The sequence below is a fragment of the Vigna angularis genome, chromosome 2 (genome assembly GCF_016808095.1).
Source record: "Vigna angularis cultivar LongXiaoDou No.4 chromosome 2, ASM1680809v1, whole genome shotgun sequence".
In the NCBI taxonomy this organism is placed as follows: Eukaryota; Viridiplantae; Streptophyta; class Magnoliopsida; order Fabales; family Fabaceae; genus Vigna; species Vigna angularis.
In genome coordinates, this window is record NC_068971.1 from 24,307,817 (window position 1) to 24,329,163 (window position 21,347).

Consider the following 21,347-nt stretch of genomic DNA (forward strand, 5'->3'; position numbering starts at 1 on the left):
TAATTTTAAACATTTGTTTATCAATTATGTTCGTCGATTAATAAAATTTGGAATTAACTCATTTTCTACTCATTATCAAAATCCTCTCATCAACTTTAGGAAGAAAATACTCGCCTTTCAACATATTTAGAATATAGAAATTTTATTTCTATTTTATCTTTTATAATATAATTATTAATTATTTTAAAAATATATAATTTTTAACTAATTTTCTAAAAGTAACTGCTATTTTTAAATATTTTGTATAAAACTGTCACTGCTTTTTTTTCTCTCTTTTCTTTTTTATTATTTATATTAAAACTTCTTATTACTTTTTTTTAATTTTTTATATTAACTTAATAAATTTATATATTATTAATTTATAATAATTATTTCCATTTTATTCTTAATTTGTTTTTCGTACAATCTTTCAAATAATCATCAAATGTAATTTTCCTGATTCTAATTTTCCATGTCTTTAAAAATTTTAAAATTTCCATCATAATTTTAAACCTCTTGAATAACATTTCAAATTTAAATAAAACAATTTATTAACAAACAAATATGTATTGAAAAAGTTTAATTGAAACACAACTTTTATAAAATATTCTTAGAAGAGTATAAATCAATCAAAAACAACAACATTGAAATAAAAAATTTTGCTCATTACAGAAACCATTCTTAAACCCTTGTCCTGCGCAAACTTTCTTGCAATCTCCAGTGCAAGGACCCACGCACTTAAGATTGCCTTCTATAATTTTTCTTCCTGCTTCTGCTGCCACGACTGCCGTTCCTGCGTTGATAATATTACCATAAAATTATTTATAAAAATCATATCAAACTTCACAGTAAAATTCACATGGATTTATGTGATTTGCATTTGTTTTAGAAAAAAAATAAAACAATAAATATTAACAAAAACCATTTTTCCAACTGATTATATGATAAATAATACTAAATTAGAGAAATGAAAGTAATGTTTTTTTCTAATTACCTGCTGTCAGAACCAGAGCAACAAACAGAACACTGAAGAGAAAAGGATGATAGAAGCGGGAAGCCATTTCTATGTATTTTTCTTTTTCGGAGATTTTATTTTCCTGGTGATGTGAAGGCTTCACATCTCCTTACTCTATATAAAGGCTATTCAGGATTCACATCCAGTACTCATTATACCTTATTGGACAAAAAAGATGAGGTTTTGGTAAAAACAACTCCAAAAAAGTTATTTAATAAATGATATGTTCATTTCCATGTATGTTTGAAATTTAAATTTTAAATTTATTTGTTAGCATTAAACAACATATTTTCCATTAGTGAAGAGTGATAAAATGTTTCTTTTTTTTTCATTAATATATATTGTACTTAATAATTATTCTACACTTCTCCATAATTAGTATATTTTTAATTTTATTGAACATATTAAATTAAAATTCAAATAATAAATTAATGTGTAAAAATGTTACTTTTTATTATTTAGTCACATTTAAATTAAATAATTAAATAATATTAGTTACTTGTATTAAAAATAAATTATGTTTAATAAATTTTGTTATAATATATATATAAACACTTAAATAAAGACATTTCAAAATCAAAACCTTATATTATTTATCTTAATATAAATTAATCAAAGTTGTAAATAAAAGTTAATATTATTCTGAATTTAAGTAATAAAAAACAAATAAATTTTAAACATAATTTACTTGATACTTAAGCCCATGTAACATTAGTTAGCAATTCTAACCTAAAACAAGTGTTTGAATGTTAACGAAATGTGTTAAATATATGTTTCATATCTTTGTTTAAATACATGTTAACAGAATTTGTTAAATATAGCTTACTTTTTGAATAGTTAATATTATTTATTTATTAATTTGAATTTGAATAACTGATATAAAATAATAATATTTTTACTCGTTAATATTGTTAATTAAGATTTAGTTTAACATAATCATAAAATAAAAAATAAATAAAAACATGTAAAAGTATCACTGTGACATCCCAAATATATAGCAGATATATATTTATGCAAAGACATCACTATAATATAATATTAGAAAGCAGTTAAGAGATGTACTTAAAGTATTATAGGATTATAATCTTTCAGAATTTACTAAGAAATTAAAACTTCAAGCACTAGAGTATTCCAAAATATGCCCAGAATTTGAAACTTAAAACATAACAAGGTTCTTCAAAATGACATAAGAGAACTAAGAATTCCTAGTGAGTCTAAGCTACAGCATCATCTTCATTTCTCTCTAATGTTGCCTCCAAAGAAACCTCATCTTCCTCTGCTCACATCCAAGTGGATGATCATTGCAAAAGAAAACACATACAACAAGCACACAAACAAGCAAGGGTGAGCTAATTATATAAAAGCATGCATCATATCAAGCACATAACGTACAAGAGTTAACTTAAACCAAAGCAGTTTAAGGCATACATCCTAGCATGTTATCTTCTAGACTTGACTCGTCCGGACTTTAGAATGATAGTCGAGCTATAGTGGGTCTTACACTCGTGGTGACTTATGAAACTTGGGTTCCCCACCCTGCCACACTCACGAGGTTAGCCTGTTCCGGGCCTTGAGGCATACTGGAAGCCCCAAAAGACTAAGACCTCTGCTACTCCTCACCACATGGATTAATCCCTCTACTTAAGTATGATTAGCCATTGGAGTTTCAAAATAACCCCAAGACTGAGCTCCTACTTTCATTCTAAAACATTAAGGATCTCACCAAGAGATCTTACACAAATGGAACTTGATTTACAACTTGGATCATACTTTCATCACTTTGTAATCATATACTTTCTGCCACAATCAACATATACACAACCTTAACAATATACATTACTCACCACTCACAAATTATAAAAATAACATCTCCACACTTGAACTTAAGTTAATCAATACTAACAACCAAATAGCTCCAACTAACCCATGACAGCTCATAAAATGCATCAATTTATTCAGATCTACAAGTAATATAATTATTGATTAACACTCACGTTTCAATATAAGAAACAACTATCCTTACTTTATTATATATATAAATATATATAATACCTAACTCTAACTTTATAAATATATACTTTTATATTATATTAAACTAATATATATAGTACGTATTTTTACATTATATTATATTATATTATATTATATTATATATATATTACGTAAGTGTAAGGTTATAAATATGTATTTATATATTATATTAAACTAATATATATTATATTAAATATATATATATATATATATATATATATTTATATACATGATCCTTACTTTAAATTCCAAATACACATTAATTGATTTCCTAAAATTATAATTGACGAGAAATTAATATATGATAACTTCATGTATCTACAATCAACTTGTTTTATTTTATTTTCATCTTAGTAGAGATCTTTCTTTATTCCAATTGGTCACCGGGGAGGACCTAGATGTCTGAAGCATCAAACTCACCTTCGACGCCAACACATATGACTAGTCACAACTGACTGGACCAGGCCAAGGCTGCTCTATGATCTGGGATGTGCCAACTCAGGTTTTTAAGATTCCTCTATCCTACCAACAAAGAAAGGCTCTCAACAATTAATAATTAATTTATTTAAATCATCTACCATGTTCTCTTATGCTCTAAATCTGAAATGCCTAATTTTAATATTTTCACTTCCTCTCACAACAACCACAAACAGTAGATGTACATCTATTTAATACCCATATACATGCTATTACAGAACCCTTACTCCAGACCTTCCAACAAGATCAATTTCAGCCAACAAAATCATTCAAAACAGATTAAATTCATCACATCACAACATGCAAAATTTCACAGTTTCAGTTATAACACTCAATACAATAAAAGTCATAAAACAGTTTCACAAGAGCACACCAGTTCAACATTCATATGCATATATTTTTATAAAATAAATTCATACAAAAATAATTAGTTCCCCTTACCTTGAAGTTGAGCAGTTTAGCCAACTAGAGTGCCTTAACAGTGCCTTCACAGAGAAAACCCAAACAGTGCCCTACAACTACCTAAATGGTAAGGAAAACAGCTCTTAGAGCTAGAATAGGCAAAGAATAAAAAAAGGAGCACCACTAGTTGTATAGAACCAGTAAAGTTGCATGCCCTAGGGTCAAGAAAAGGGGAAAAATTGACTTACCCGTTCAAATGGAAATCTAATCAGATAGAAGGGAAGCTCTCAACTCCGTGAGCGAAAGAACACCACCTATTTGAAATTTCAACGGTTCAAATGAGTGTAAGGGTAGAGAGAAGGCAGAGAAGGAAAAAGTAAAACTGAGTTTATAAAGAGAAGGAAAGAAGAACTGGAAAGTGGCTCAAAGTTGGAAAAATGAAGGAACCCCTTCTAAGTCAGGGTGCCTTTGGCCCTTTGGGCCTGGCTGTAGGGAAATAGGGCCCCCTAGCCCATATAATTCTCAAGACCTTACATTCTCCCACACTTCAAAAATTTTCGCCCTCGAAAATTAGACTTACCAATGAATAGTTGAGGATATGACTCGCGCATCTCTTCCTCAAGCTCCGAGGTAGAGTCACCCGTTATACCATCCCAAATGACTTTGACCAATCTGACGGTTCTGCCTCTAAGCCACTTGTTTTGGCTCCCCTCAATTCTTGCTGGTTGTACTTCTAGGGATAAGTCTTCTCTGACAGTAACATCTTCAGCTTCTAGAACATGAGACGGATCTGGTACATATCTCTTAAGTTGTGAGACGTGAAACACCAGGTGAAGATTAGAGAGCTGAGGTGGCATGGCTATCTCATACACAACTGGCCCTATGCGCCTCGAGACCTGATAGGGACCAAGGTACTTAAGAGATAATTTCCTAGCACGAATGGCTCTTCCTACACCAATAGTAGGAGTCACTCGGAGGAATACATGATCCCCAGCTACGAACTCTAACGGTTCCCGCCTCTGATCAGCATATGATTTTTGTCAGCTCTAAGGCGCCTTCATTCTTTCTTGAATCAACTTCACTTTATCCGTAGTTTGTTGTACAAGTTCTGGCTCGGTCAGCACTGCCTCTCCATCCTAGAACCAACAAAGGGGTGTTCTACAACGCCTCCCATACAAAGCTTCAAATGGAGTCATACCAACACTGGCTTGATAGTTGTTATCATAAGTGAACTCAACCAGTGGCAATACCTCATCCCATACCCCTAGGTGATCCAAATTATAATTCCTCAACAAATCTTCAAGCGATTGGATCGTCCTCTCAAAATGTCCATCCGTCTAGGGATGATAAGCCGAGCTCATCTGTAGTCTGCTTCCCACCTCACTCTGAAGGGTTTGTCAAAACCTGGATGTGAACCTCGGGTCTCTATCTGATACAATACTCGAAGGCACCCCATGTAACCTCACTTTAAAGTTGATCCTATAGCTTGAAACCGTAGGCTCACTCATCTTATCTGCCTGGTACCTGTTTCTTCCATACCTAAACTCACTTCTGACTCTTGAAGATTACCAAACCCTCCCAACTCATTCTCATATAACAACACCAATACTGTTTCAAAGAACTCGTCCCTCACAAACCACCAATCCACAATTATGAAAGCTCTTCATGCTTGCCTATTACCGACAATAACATGCTCACCATCATCTGTTGCGCTACTCTGATTCTCAAACTCTCTTACTCACTAGTTGACTCAAAGGACACTTCCTTTATGACTACTGTAACCAGAAAGTGCTCACCCTCGAAGGACTTTCTTCAAAACTTCTATGACCTTGCAAAAACCTTGAGAAATCTTCTCTTCCACGATAACCTTGTCATTCCATTTCCCCAACATTATTTCTACTCCTCGAAAATGTACATGCTTGAACCTACTCTTGATTGTTAAGATTTATACTAGACTGTTCTAACCTGTCCTCTATTTCCCTTTTGAGATTCTCCAACCTTGTAGTTCTTCCCATGTTTGAACTAAGTCCAAACTATCACTGTTCTACCAAATTCCTCACCCACCTCTTGTACACCTTACTCTTAACAGGAACTATCCCATTAGGAACCATTAACATCGGATAATAGTGAACTCTGCCACTCTAATGTGGAAATTCTAGTACCTGCTTCAGAACACCAACCAAGAACTCGTACGCCACAAAGATTTGTCTTCTCTTCTCCACTTATCTTCGTTAAACTCTTTTGGACTTTACAATCCCTAGTTTGCACATTTTTAACTTGATCCACTTCTGATATATAATCGTTTGTTCTCCTTAGGCTCAACACTTCTTTTTAAAACCATAACCACGCAAAATTGAATTAAAACAATCAAACCTCCCTTAGCATCCTACCTCAAATCTATGAAAGAACAACACCATCTCTTCTTTCCTTACAATTATCAAACATCTTGGATTCCTATAACACTTGCTTCCATCTTTCGTTCAACTACACTTGATGAACCACCTTCTCTTTCCTTCCCTACCAAGAAACCACTCCATATAAACTTCAAACTCGAGCCCTTATATTAACACCACGAACACCACATCACTTAAAATTCTTCATGCACTCATCCCGACCAAATTAACGTAAAATCTTGTTCTTCAAGAATTTTCCCTTTTCAACATAAAATCTTCAAAAATACAAACCATACCTTTAATCCACTAAACCTCAAAATACCCTTAACCAATAACACCAAACCTCTGACCTTATCTAAACATACTAATTCATTGCCTTTAGCAACCCATCATTCAACATCCACCCCTATCTTGATCAAACTCTGTCGGTCAATAAACATCACCATAAAACCACACCTGATGAAAACTGACTTTACAACCACACGCAGCTTCATAACTCTAAATGTCTCAACCAACCCATACTCTGATAATTCATGATGCCCTCTTTCACCACTTATACTGTAACCATCCTTTGCGAACTGTTCTAAAACTTTTTTTCTTCTCCTTTCCTCATTTATTGTGCTCTTAATTCTCTAATCTTATACTTTCCTACCAAACTGACATTCTGAGGTACTCCTTCCTTCAACACTTGAAACCTTTCATCTAAGCCTATGCTCAAACCTTTCTTTTGTGTGAACTACTAATCTTGAAACATCCAACTAAACTTGACTCTGAATTATCCACTTGTTGAGAAAACTTGACCATCTCCTTCCAATTATTCACTTAACTTAAGATCCTTACAATACTTCATTCTTCTTCAAAGACCTTATGTTCTCTCAGCTTGAAAATTATGCCTTCTAATAATTTCTTCTTAACTTTACTCTATGCCTTATCTGACTGCTTCTCAAGATCTTCTTCTTCTACTTCCTTTCTTGATACTTATTCCCCTTAGTCCATTTTAGAATTTCCTATTCCTTTCTTAACTTAAACTTCAGGCCATCCACTACTTTCTTATTCAGATTCCAACCATCATTGATACATCGATCCATGTTACCAATCTCACACATTGCCACTCCGTTTCTCACCAACACTTCCCTTTCTTCTGACTTTTGATGTTATTGATACACTAAATCAAACTGATTTCTCAAACCTTGTTTCATCCATGCTTATCCAAAGCTTCTCTTAATCTAGCCTTTGAACTCAACCCCTTCTTGTGAAGCGTACGATATATGATCTTCTGACTTTGTTCTTGAAAACTTCTTCACCCAAAACATTACTTCTAAAGTCCAATATCTTCACTCGTCCTTTGAAGCCTAAATTTTAGTCTTCTAACTACTTATCTTTGAGGCAAGAATTTGTCTCAAAGGCTTAAACCAATTCTAATAAAGGTATACAACTCAAGTTGTCCTTGAATCTGCATTCCTCTACTACTATAGAGCACATTACACCACCACAAAGGCAAGAACAACACAGGAATTACTACAGGAAACAACACTGGAACCCTAACTCTTTCTTACCCCCAAACCTTCAGAATTAAGAAAGGAAAATCATCTATGGTAAAAGTCATGAGTGTGCACCCTCATTACTCTTATCAAGACGTTTTCTGTTATCAAAACTTCTAGTTAGATACACACTCTACTAAATAGACTTAGAGGAAATGGTAAATCATACCATTTAGACTCAATTCTTCACAGAGAAGACAAGACAAGCCCTCAACTCACAGGTCATCCTAAGGACAAACTGCTCTGATACCATAAGTATGACATCCCAAATATATAGCAGATATATATTTATGCAAAGACATCACCATAATATAATATTAGAAAACAGTTAAGAGATGTACTTAAAGTATTATAGGATTACAGTCTTCCAGAATTTACTAAGAAATTAAAACTTCAAGCACTAGAGTATTCCAAAATATGCCCAGAATTTGAAACTTAAAACATAGCAAGGTTCTTCAAAATGACATAAGAGAACTAAGAATTCCTAGTGAGTCTAAGCTGCAACATCATCTTCATTTCTCTCCAATGTTGCCTCCAAAGAAATCTCATCTTCCTCTGCTCACATCCAAGTGGATGATCATTGCAAAAGAAAACACATACAACAAGCACACAAACAAGCAAGGGTGAGCTAATTATATAAAAGCATGCATCATATCAAGCACATAACGTACAAGAGTTAACTTAAACCAAAGCAGTTTAAGGCATACATCCTAGCATGTTATCTTCTAGACTTGACTCGTCTGGACTTTAGAATGATAGTCGAGCTATGGCGGGTCCTGCACTCGTGGTGACTTATGAAACTTTGGGTTCCCCACCCTGCCACACTCATGAGGTTAGCCTGTTCCGGGCCTTGAGGCATACTGGAAGCCCCCAAGACTAAGACCTCCTGCTACTCCTCACCACATGGATTAATCACTCTACTTGAGTATGATTAGTCATTGGAGTTTCAGAATAACCCCCAAGACTGAGCTCCTACTTTCATTCTAAAATACTAAGGATCTCACCAAGAGATCCTACACAGATGGAACTTGATTTACAACTTGGATCATACTTTCATCACTTTGTAATCATATACTTTCTGCCACAATCAACATATACACAACCTTAACAATATACATTACTCACCACTCATAAATTATAAATATAATATCTCCACAATTGAACTTAAGTTAATCAATACCAAGAACTAAATAGCTCCAACTAACCCACGACAGCTCATAAAATGCATCAATTTATACATATCTACAAGTAATATAATTATTGATTAACACTCACGTTTCAATATAAGAAACAACTATCCTTACTTTATTATATATATAAATATATATGATACGTAACTCTAACTTTATAAATATATACTTTTATATTATACTAAACTAATATATATATATAGTACGTATTTTTACATTATATTATATTATATTATATATATATATATATATATATATTTAATATAATATATAAATATATATTTATAACCTTACACTTACCTAATATATATATATATATATATATATATATATATATATTTATATATATTTATATATACATGATCCTTACTTTAAATTCCAAATACACAGTGATTGATTTCCTAAAATTATAATTGACGAGAAATTAACATATGATAACATTATGGATCTACAATCAACTTGTTTTATTTTATTTTCATCCTAGTAGAGATCTTTCTTTACCCCAATTGGTCACCGGAGAGGACCCAAATGTCTTAACGCATCAAACTCATCTTCGACGCCAACACATATGACTAGTCACAACTGCTTGGACTAGGCCATGGCTGCTCTATGATCTGGGATGTGCCAACTCAGGTTTTTAAGGTTCCTCTATCCTACCAACAAAGAAAGGCTCTCAACAATTAATAATTAATTTATTTAAATTATGTACCCGGTTCTCTTATGCTCTAAATCTGAAATGCCTAATTTTAATATTTTCACTTCCTCTCACAACAACTTCAAACAGTACCTGTACATCTATTTAATACCCATATACATGCTATTACAGAACCCTTACTCTAGACCTTCCAACAAGATCAATTTCAGCCAACTCAAAACAGATTAAATTCATCACATCACAACATGCAAAATTTCACAGTTTCAGTTATAACACTCAATACAATAAAAGTCATAAAACAGTTTCACAAGAGCACACCAGTTCATACAATCATAAAAGTCATAAAACAGTTTCAACATTCATATGCATATATTTTTATAAAATAAATTCATACAAAAATAATTAGCTCCCCTTACCTTGAAGTCGAGCAGTATAGCCAACTAGAGTGCCCTAACAGTGCCTTCACATAGAAAACCCAAACAGTGGCCTACAACCACCTAAATGGTAAGGAAAACAGCTCTTAGAGCTAGAATAGGCAAAGAATAAAAAAGGAGCACCACTAGTAAGTTGCATGCCCTAGGGTCAAGAAAAGGGGAAAAATTGATTTACCCGTTCAAATGGAAATCTAATCGGATAGAAGGGAAGCTCTCAACTCCTTGAGCGAAAGAACACCACCTATTTGAAATTTCAACGGTTCAAATGAGTGTAAGGGTAGAGAGAAGGCAGAAAAGGAAAAAGGAAAACTGAATTTAGAGAAAAAAGGAGAGAAGAACTAGAAAGTGGCTCAGAGTTGGAAAAATGAAGGAACCCCTTCTAAGTCAGGGTGCCTTTAGTCCTTTGGGCCTGACTGCAGGGAAATAGGGCCCCTAGCCCATATAATTCTCAAGACCTTACAATCACTGCTCTCACTATCCGTTGAAAAATAATAATTATTAATTGTAATATATTCTTACTGAATCAATATTAGAAGTTTCTATATAAAAAATAAATAAATTTTTTTATTATTTTCAGAAATTGAGTCTCACCGATTTGAATAATTCAACTATTTATTCTTAAATATGATTTATAATTATTTTTGTTTTCTCCATTCCAAGAATTTTCATTTCATTTTATCATGTCAATATGGTTAATTACATTAAAAAGACATAATTGACCACTTTAATTATATTTTTTCCTTTTTTTATCCATGCGTTCCTCTTAAGATATCTAAATCTAATTTCATTATTATTATTTAAAATTATAATTATATAATTTATTTACAAAAATAAAAATACAAAAGAAAATACAATATTATTAAATATTTAATATTCTAATATTACATATTAAAAAAATTATAATTATTAAAATGAAATTATCAAATAAAATTAAATAAAGACAAACAATAATTAAATACTTAATTACAAATTAACTAATAAATTAATATTATTTTAATAACTTAAACTAGTTATCTTTTCCTTTGTGAGATGGATGGAGTAATAGACTATTAGGTTCTTTTGGCATCATGGTAACCAACCGCAAAAATATATTACAATATCAATACACAGTTGATGAGTACAAACACAAAATACTGGATTTCAACAAGAACACACGAGATCTTCCATTGAATATGAGTATGCCTATGTCAATCACACTCTTTCTTCTACCATTATTGTATTTCCAACTTTCATCATCTTCTTCATCATCCCTGACAATGGGCTCTTCCCTCTCTGTGGAAAATCCACACCATTATTCTCATCTCACCAAACGCCATCTTTTCTGCTGGCTTTTTAGCCATTGGTGACAACGCATATTCATTTGCAATATGGTTCACGGAGCCTCATTTTCACAGCCCAACTTCTGTCACATGGATGGCAAACCGTGACCAACCTGTCAATGGAAAAAGCTCCAAACTTTCCCTCACAAACGATGGCAACATGGTCTTGATTGATGCTGCTCTTAACATTGCTTGGTCTTCAAACACTGCTTCATCAGCCCCAGTGGAGTTGCATCTCAAAGATGATGGCAATCTAGTGTTACGCCATCTTCAAGGAACCGTTCTGTGGCAAAGTTTCGATTTTCCAACCGACTCTCTCGTTCCTGGTCAGCCTCTAACAAGATATACGCAACTTGTGTCTTCAAGAAGCGAGAGTAACAATTCCTCAGGTTTCTATAAGTTTTTCTTCGATGATGACAACGTTCTTGGTCTTCATTACGATGGTCCTGATGTTTCAAGCTCCTACTGGCCACAACCTTGGTTGATAAGTTGGGATGCTGGAAGGACTAATTTCAACAGTAGTAGAATTGGCGTGTTGAATTCTCTGGGACTTTTCAGTTCAACAGATAATTTCACTTTCGTGACATCTGATTACGGATAGAGCTGTCAAATGAACCCCTTTAATAAGATTTATTCCTAGCCCATGTGGGTTGGATCAAAAAAGTCCACAGGGCCAAAATAACTCTTTATTAAAAAAGCCTACAATGCTAAAAATTCCTAAAGCTCTATAGGCCAGGGCCAGCCCATGGGCTTTCCTTTTTACAAAATTTAAGTCCAGAAACATAATATCATCATACAAGTAATTATAAATCATGTGTATTTTTTATCCAGCTTTCATTTTGTCTTTGTTAGTAATAACTTATAACCATATTTGATTCATGTATAATTATATTTTTTTACCAATAAAATTAATTTTCTACTTCATAACTGTTTCTATATTAATTAGTTTAATAATAATGCTTTTATACAATTATTCCTTAATTTCCAAATTTTGTTTTGATAATTTTTTCATCTTAATTTTGGTTTGTAAATTTGACGGTTTAGAGATATCCACATAAAATAGGTTTAAAAGTTAAAAAATTTGATTTAATTTGTAAAATTTTGATGGACTAACGAATTTATTTATAGATGATAATCTATTTTGTCACTAGGTTAAATCAATATCATTCGATTAAGATTTGTGATCAAAATTACATTATTTTTAATTGGTGTGAACATGTTAAAATTTTGACTTAATAACTTTTTAACTTTTTTAATTTTCCAAATTTAATAAAATTAATATTTATTATTTGCAAAGTTATATAATTCTTTTAAAAAAAATTATGAAACGTATAATTTAGTCATTTACATCAATTTATATATTTTTATGTCTTTTTCATATATTTTATATTATATTCATTTGTCTTTTTTATTAGTTTCTTATTAAGAGACATTGATGTAATTTATTTATTATTATAATTTTTATAATTTTTATTTATTTTATATGTTAATAATTAAATACAATAATAATTTTAATTTTAGTATTATAAATTATAATATTATATTTATTTAAAAATATTGTATCTATTATTTAATTATTTTTTATTACAATCGGCTCAATTATGATAAATAATTCAATAAAAACGATCTTTGTTGGATAAAGATAAGTATGATTTTAAAATATTAATTTAATCTAAAATGTTAGAAAAAAAATATAATTTTATAACCACTGGGATTACATCTAGATCTTGTATACTAACATATATGATATTCATAAGAATTTTGCCTAACAAGGATTTTCACTAAAAAGTTAGTTATTTTATTATGTGAAATTAATTTTAAACTTTACAAAGTTTGTGGTTTAATTTTTTAATGTATATATATCTATACAAAACATTCAACATAAGAATTTTATATGACAAACTATAAAAAATAAAAATTTTACACCTATATTAAAAATTCATCCAATCAGTAGATTTGAATTTAAAATCTATCCATAATTAATATTTCAAATATTTATATAGATATCAGAATTCGATTATTGAAAAATCAAATTTTCAACTGTGTTACTTTTATAATTTCTTTTTTGAAATTTTTTTCATTTTCTTTTAAATAAAAATAATAATAAAAATTTTCGTTTTTAACTTTCCAAAATAATAAAATTATATATTTAAAATATACTTATAATTAAAAAATTATTTTAAATAAATTTTTATAAAATCAATATTTATACATTTATATTTAATTAAAAAGATATTAAATATCATGTAAATTTTGAAAATTATTGAACTTGTAAAGTAAATAAAAGAAATAACTAAAAAAACATTAAAAGTGAATTAATTTAGTTTGGGGGCTAGCCCCATCCTAACCCTACCCCAACCCACTTTATGTGGGGCTTTAGGGGTTGGGGCTTTTAAAAAGCCCCCTATTAAGGGGGCTAGAAAATTGGGGCTTGATTTTAGAAGGGGTTAGGGTCAACCCATGGGCTAGGGGCTCAAATGACACCTCTAATTACGGAACAGTGCTGCAGAGAAGGTTGAAAGTGGATTGTGATGGCAATGTTCGAGTGTACAGTCGAAATAATGTTTTGCAGAAGTGGTATGTTTCATGGCAAGCAATTTCTAGTGGTTGCATATCTCATGGGATTTGTGGAACCAACAGCTTCTGCACTTACGTTCCTAAGAGTGGAAGAAAATGTTTGTGTCTTCCGGGGCATAGATTGAAAGAACCACAGTGATTGGTCTCAAGGGTGTGAACCCTTGTTTCAGCTTACTTGCCATAGGAATGAGTCTATGTTCTTGGAAATTCGAAATGTTGAGTTTTATGGCTATGAAAATCATTATGTAGAAGTCAGTAACTATAGTGCCTGTGAGAATTTATGCTTGCAAGACTGCAGTTGTAAGGGGTTTCAGCACTCCTATAGTGATGATACACCATTTTATAGGTAATGCAAATTCTAGAAGAATGTAGAAGCTCCTTAGATAGAAGAATTGAAATGTAATACAAGTTCTAGAATATTCTAGAAAAACCTAAGATATGAAGAAAAATCAAGAATATTCTACATAGGTAAAAATCTAGAATATTCCACATAAGTTGTGGCTAGTATGTTCTAGAATAATCTATGGGTCTATAAATACCCATGAACTCTACCATTTGATGTATGTAGCCAACATCTATCATTTGTATGAACCAACATCTACTACAACTAAAGACAACTACAACACTTCTTCCAACTACTACTTCTACATTCAACTATCTCTACATTTTCTCTATCCCATCAACTACTCCTTTCACAACCTTAAAATACTAACAGTGGTACCAGAGCTACGTTCGGTCATCTACTGGGCGTAGATAAAATTTTCAAGTACCTCAAACAAAACTATAACTCATTCTACTACTCCCAAATATATTCTCAACAATGGCTACTACTAATCAAACATCATCAATTCCAGTACCTATTTTCAAAGGAGAAAATTATGATTTTTGGAGTGTCAAAATGAAGACATTCTTCCGTTCTCAAGATTTATGGGATATCATAGAAGAGGGATTCACTATTCCAGAAGACACCTCTACTCTTACTGCAGCTCAAAAGAAGGAGTTGAAAGAAAACAAGCAGAAGGATTCAAGGGCTTTATTTGTTCTTCAACAAGCAGTTGATTACACAATTTTTCCAAGGATAATTGGTGCCACAAGTGCAAAACAAGCTTGGAACACAATACAAGAGGAGTTTCAAGGAAGTGACGAGGTACGCAATATTAAACTTCATTCTCTAAGACAAGAGTTTGAATTATTAAGAATGAAAGAATCTGAGACCATTAAAGACTACTATTCTAGAATAAAAGAAATAGTTAGTCAGATGAGAGCCTATGGGGAAAATATTCTTGACAAAAAGATCGTTGAGAAAATTTTAATTTCTATTCCCCAAAAGTATGATGCAATCGCAACCGCGATTGAACAAACAAAAGATTTGGCTACATTGTCAGTCACACAACTAATGGGCTCTCTTGAAGCTTATGAACAAAGATTGAAAAGGCATGAAGAAGACTCGGTTGAAAATGCCTTTCAATCAAAACTAAAATTACGGTCTCAGAATAAAGAATATGAAGGAAAGAAAAGTAGAGAAGAAATTTCTAGAAATAAAGAAAATCCTAGAAGCTTCTCTATGACTCGTCAAGAAAAATATCCTCCATGTGGCATATGTAAAAAGACAAGTCACTTGGAAAAAGATTGTTAGCATCATGGAAAACCTCAATACAAGTATTGCAAGAAGTTTGGTCACATAGAGAAGTATTGTCATAGTAAAAATAAACATCAAGCAAACTTTGCTGAAGAAGATAATCAGGAGAAACTCTTATTCTATGCCAATCAAGAATCTCCTAGTAGAGAAGGAAGTTGGTACTTGGATAATGGATGCAGCAATCACATGGCGAAAGATCAAAGCATCTTCAAAGACATTGATAAATCTGTCAATGTCAAAGTTCGGCTAGGAAATGTCACCATAGTGGAGTCTCGAGGCAAAGGAACTGTCATGGTGGAGACAAAGAAAGGTACTAAATTCATCAAAGACGTTTTACTAGTTCCAAATCTTAAAGAAAATCTTTTAAGTATTGGCCAAATGATGGAGAATGGATATTCTCTTCATTTTGGGAAAGATACATGCAAAATTTATGACAATAAAATGATAGATTGGCCAAGTAAAAATGGAGAAGAGAAATAGAAGCTTTCCTCTAAGCTTCAAACCTGGAACTAATATTGCCATGAAGGTAGAAGTTGATGACTCATGGCTTTGGCATAGGAGATTTGGCCACTTCAACACACATGCCTTAAAGCTTCTATATACGAAAAACATGATGAGAGATCTTCCATGCTTGAAGGAGAATAATGAATCATGTGAAGGATGTCTCCTCGGAAAACAACATCGATTACCATTCTCGACAGACAAAGCATGGAGAGCAAAAGACTTATTGGAGTTGATTCATACCGATGTTTGCGGACCGATGAGAACACCTTCACATCATAACAACAGGTATTTCATCCTCTTCATTGATGACTTCTCTAGAATGACATGGGTCTATTTCTTAAAGGCAAAGTCAGAAGTTTTTGGAGTATTCAAGAAATTCAAGGCCCTTGTTGAGAAGCAAAGTGGAAAACAGCTAAAAATACTTAGAAGTGATCGTGGCAAGGAGTACACATCTCGCGAGTTTGACAAATTCTGTGAAGATGAAGGCATAGAGCGACAACTTACAGTCGCATATACTCCACAACAAAATGGCGTGTCAGAGAGAAAGAATCGCACAGTTATGGAGATGGCAAGATCAATGCTGAAAGAGAAAAGTATGCCTAACACTTTTTGGGCTGAAGCAGTCTACACTGCAATTTATATTCTAAACAGATGTCCAACTAAAGCAGTCCAAGACAAGACTCCTATTGAAGCTTGGAGTGGGAGAAAGCCATCAGCTAAACACCTACGAGTATTTGGGTCTATTTGCTACATACATGTTCCTGATCAAAGGAGGCACAAGCTTGAAGACAAAACTATACGAGGAATATTTTTGGGATATAGCACACAGTCAAAAGGCTATCGAGTTTACAACCTACAAACAAAAAAGCTCATCATCAGTCGAGATGTTGAAGTTGATGAAAATGCTTCTTGGAATTGGGAAGAAGAAAAATTTGTTAAAAGCAACATTCTACTTCTAGTGCAACAATCTCAAGAAGAACCTCAAGAAGAGGAAGAAAATTCAGGTACGCTTTCTCCACCTACACAACAAGATTCTTCACCTGAATCTAGTCCAAGAAGAGTAAGATCTTTGGTAGACATATATGAAACTTGCAATATGGCCATGATTGAGCCTAACTGTTATGAAGAAGCATCAAAGCAAGAGTATGGGTTAAGGCTATGGAAGAAGAGATTAAAATGATTGAGAAGAATAACACTTGGGAACTCGTAAATTGCCCTCATGGAAAAGACATCATTGGAGTCAAATGGATATATAAAACAAAGCTCAATCCTGATGGAACTATACAAAAGCATAAAGCAAGATTGGTTGCCAAAGGCTACTCACAGCAACCAGGAATAGACTACAATGAGACATTTGCTCCAGTTGCTCGCTTAGATACAATTAGAATTTTAATAGCTCTTGCAGCACAAAAAAGGATGGAACATCTATCAACTGGATGTCAAGTCAGCCTTTCTAAATGGGGTGCTCGAAGAAGAGATTTATGTTGAACAACCACAGGGCTTCATCAACGAAGGCAATGAAGGCAAAGTACTAAGACTTAAAAAAGCATTATACGGCCTGAAGCAAGCTCCTCGAGCATGGTATAGCAAGATTGATAAATACTTCATCAATCAAGGATTCAAGAGGAGCAAGAGTGAGCCAACACTATATATTAAGGCACAAGAGGTGAAACAAGAAAAGGAAGGTATATTTATCTCTCAAAAGAAATATATTGAAGCTCTATTAAAGAAGTTCAAGATGAATGGTTGTAAACCTGTCACTACTCCACTGGTGGTAAACGAGAAGCTACAAAAAGATGATGGAGCACAAGAGGTAGATGCATCATGCTACAGAAACTTAATTGGAAGTCTTCTCTATCTCACAGCCACACGACCGTACATTATGTATGCTTCAAGTCTTCTATCAAGATTCATGCAAAAGCCAAGTCACATTCATTATGGAGTAGGAAAAAGAATTTTAAGATATCTACAAGGCACAAAGGAGTTTGGTATATGGTACAAAACCATGACTAACTCAAGGATGATTGGCTACACAGATAGTGATTGGGCAGGATCAGTGGACGACATGAAAAGTACGTCAGGATATGCTTTCTCACTAGGATCGGGTATTTTATCTTGGGCATCAAAGAAGCAAGCAACCGTGACACAATCAACAGCAGAAGCAGAGTATGTAGCAGCTGCTGAAACCACAAGTCAAGCAATATGGCTAAGAAGAATACTTGAAGAAATGGGTGAACCACAAGATGGACCGACTATTATCTATTGCGATAACAAACCGGCAATAGCAATAGCAAAAAATCCAGTCCATCATCAAAGAACAAAACATATAGCCATTAAATATCACTTCATTCGAGATGAAGAGACAACTAAACAAATTCGACTTGAGTACTGTCCAACAGAAGACCAAATTGCAGAGATATTTACGAAGGCATTACCAAGACCAAGATTTGAACTACTGCGCTCAATGCTTGGAGTTACCGAATTTGCATTAAGGAGGAGTATGAAAGTGTAATGCAAATTCTAGAAGAATGTAGAAGCTCCTTAGATAGAAGAATTGAAATGTAATACAAGTTCTAGAATATTCTAGAAAAACCTAAGATATGAAGAAAAATCAAGAATATTCTACATAGGTAAAAATCTAGAACATTCCACATAAGTTGTGGCTAGTATGTTCTAGAATAATCTATGGGTCTATAAATACCCATGAACTCTACCATTTGATGTATGTAGCCAACATCTATCATTTGTATGAACCAACATCTACTACAACTAAAGACAACTACAACACTTCTTCCAACTACTACTTCTACATTCAACTATCTCTACATTTTCTCTATCCCATCAACTACTCCTTTCACAACCTTAAAATACTAACAGTGGTACCAGAGCTACGTTCGGTCATCTACTGGGCGTAGATAAAATTTTCAAGTACCTCAAACAAAACTATAACTCATTCTACTACTCCCAAATATATTCTCAACAATGGCTACTACTAATCAAACATCATCAATTCCAGTACCTATTTTCAAAGGAGAAAATTATGATTTTTGGAGTGTCAAAATGAAGACATTCTTCCGTTCTCAAGATTTATGGGATATCATAGAAGAGGGATTCACTATTCCAGAAGACACCTCTACTCTTACTGCAGCTCAAAAGAAGGAGTTGAAAGAAAACAAGCAGAAGGATTCAAGGGCTTTATTTGTTCTTCAACAAGCAGTTGATTACACAATTTTTCCAAGGATAATTGGTGCCACAAGTGCAAAACAAGCTTGGAACACAATACAAGAGGAGTTTCAAGGAAGTGACGAGGTACGCAATATTAAACTTCATTCTCTAAGACAAGAGTTTGAATTATTAAGAATGAAAGAATCTGAGACCATTAAAATACTAACAACTATCTCTACATTTTCTCTATCCCATCAACTACTCCTTTCACAACCTTAAAATACTAACAAGTGCTATACGAAAATGCAATTGCTCAATGGAAGACGTTCACCGGTATTCTAAGGAGCAACATACCTTAGATTTCCCAAAAGTAATAGCTTCTCTCACAAAGAACATGCCAGTGAACCTTTATATGATCATGTTTGTTCTGTTCAACTTCAAAGATATTATATCAAATCACAAGGAAACCATTTTGTGAAGATTTTCCTGTGGTTTTCCACCGCCCTTGGAGCTTTTGAAGTGATTTGCATTGTTTTGATTTGGTGTCTAGTTAGGACCAGACAAAAGTCTAACGTTGATCGAGAGGGCTACCATCTTGCAGAAACAGGATTCAGAAAATATAGTTATTCAGAGTTGAAAAAGGCGACAAAGGGGTTCAGTGAAGAGATCGGAAGGGGTGCAGGAGGGGTTGTGTACAAAGGTATTTTATCAAATGAAAGACATGCAGCAATTAAGAGACTGAATGAAGCTGAACAAGGAGAAGGAGAATTCCTTGCTGAAGTGAGCATCATTGGAAGGCTTAACCACATGAACTTGATTCAAATGTGGGGATATTGTGCTGAGGGAAAGCATAGATTGTTGGTGTATGAGTATATGGAGAATGGTTCTTTGGCACAAAATCTGTCATCCAACACTCTTGATTGGAGTAAGAGATACAACATTGCCCTTGGAACTGCAAGAGTTCTGGCATATCTTCATGAAGAATGCTTGGAGTGGATTTTGCACTGTGATATAAAGCCACAGAACATACTTCTTGATGCTAATTATCAACCCAAGGTAGCTGATTTTGGCCTGTCGAAGCTCCTGAAGAGAGGTAATAAGCTCAGCAATTCAAGCATCTCTATGATCAGAGGGACGAGAGGATATATAGCACCTAAATGGGTTTTTAACTTGCCAATCACATCGAAGGTGGATGTTTATAGCTATGGAATTGTTGTTTTGGAAATGGTAACTGGGAAAAGCACAACAAGAAGTATCATGATGATGAAGAAAGATATGATGGGAGGGTGGTGGAATGGGTGAGAGAGAAAAAGGGAAACAGTAGTAACTCATATTGGGTGGAGGAGATAATTGCACCTGATATTGGAGCTGATTATGATCACAGGAAGATGGAAATTCTGTGTACAGTGGCTTTGAACTGTGTGATGGAAGACAGAGATTCTAGGCCCACAATGAGCCAAGTCGTTGAGATGCTTCAGTGAATCAAATATAATGGGATTAATTATCCTTGGTGATAATGATTTAGTACGCATTGTCTTTTCAATTTGAGAAAAACTTGATTTTAGTTATTAATCTCTTTTCATATACTTTTGTACTTTTGTATGGACTTGCTTGTTTGTGATGAAAACGATACAGATAGACTCAAATTTAAAGAAAGTTGAAGATGACGTAGGTGAAATGCATATTCTGGTAAGTAATACACAGAACTAAATAAGAAAGCATCTTATAATAATAAATTTACGTAAACGAAAATGTTTTTTTAACAATTTATGTTTATAATAATGTGTGGTGGCCTGCGATTGATTTTTTAGATATTTTTTAAAATTAAATTTAAACAGACTAATAAAATAGTGACACATGGTTTATTATAAAAAATTTATCAAAAAAGTTGTTAACATATCATAGTCTTTAAACTAATATTGTCAATTATTTTTAAAGGAACTTATGTTTAAATATTATTTATATTAATTATTGTTTAGGGTTTGTGGTTACTGTAAAATCTAGCAAATGACATTACGAACGAGTT

General features: G+C 33.1%; 1 long non-coding RNA gene and 1 pseudogene across 1 annotated transcript; one reads left to right on the plus strand and one right to left on the minus strand.

The window, feature by feature from the left end:
* Positions 1–636: 636 nt before the first annotated feature.
* LOC128195549 (uncharacterized) lies at positions 637–10,450 on the minus strand. The gene is made up of 3 exons (XR_008247196.1): positions 10,293–10,450; positions 10,100–10,180; positions 637–772 (listed from the first exon to the last, which is right to left on the minus strand). It is a non-coding gene; the product is annotated as an uncharacterized LOC128195549 (long non-coding RNA).
* Positions 10,451–11,276: 826 nt separating this feature from the next.
* LOC108320050 (putative receptor protein kinase ZmPK1) lies at positions 11,277–20,802 on the plus strand (annotated as a pseudogene).
* Positions 20,803–21,347: the final 545 nt, after the last annotated feature.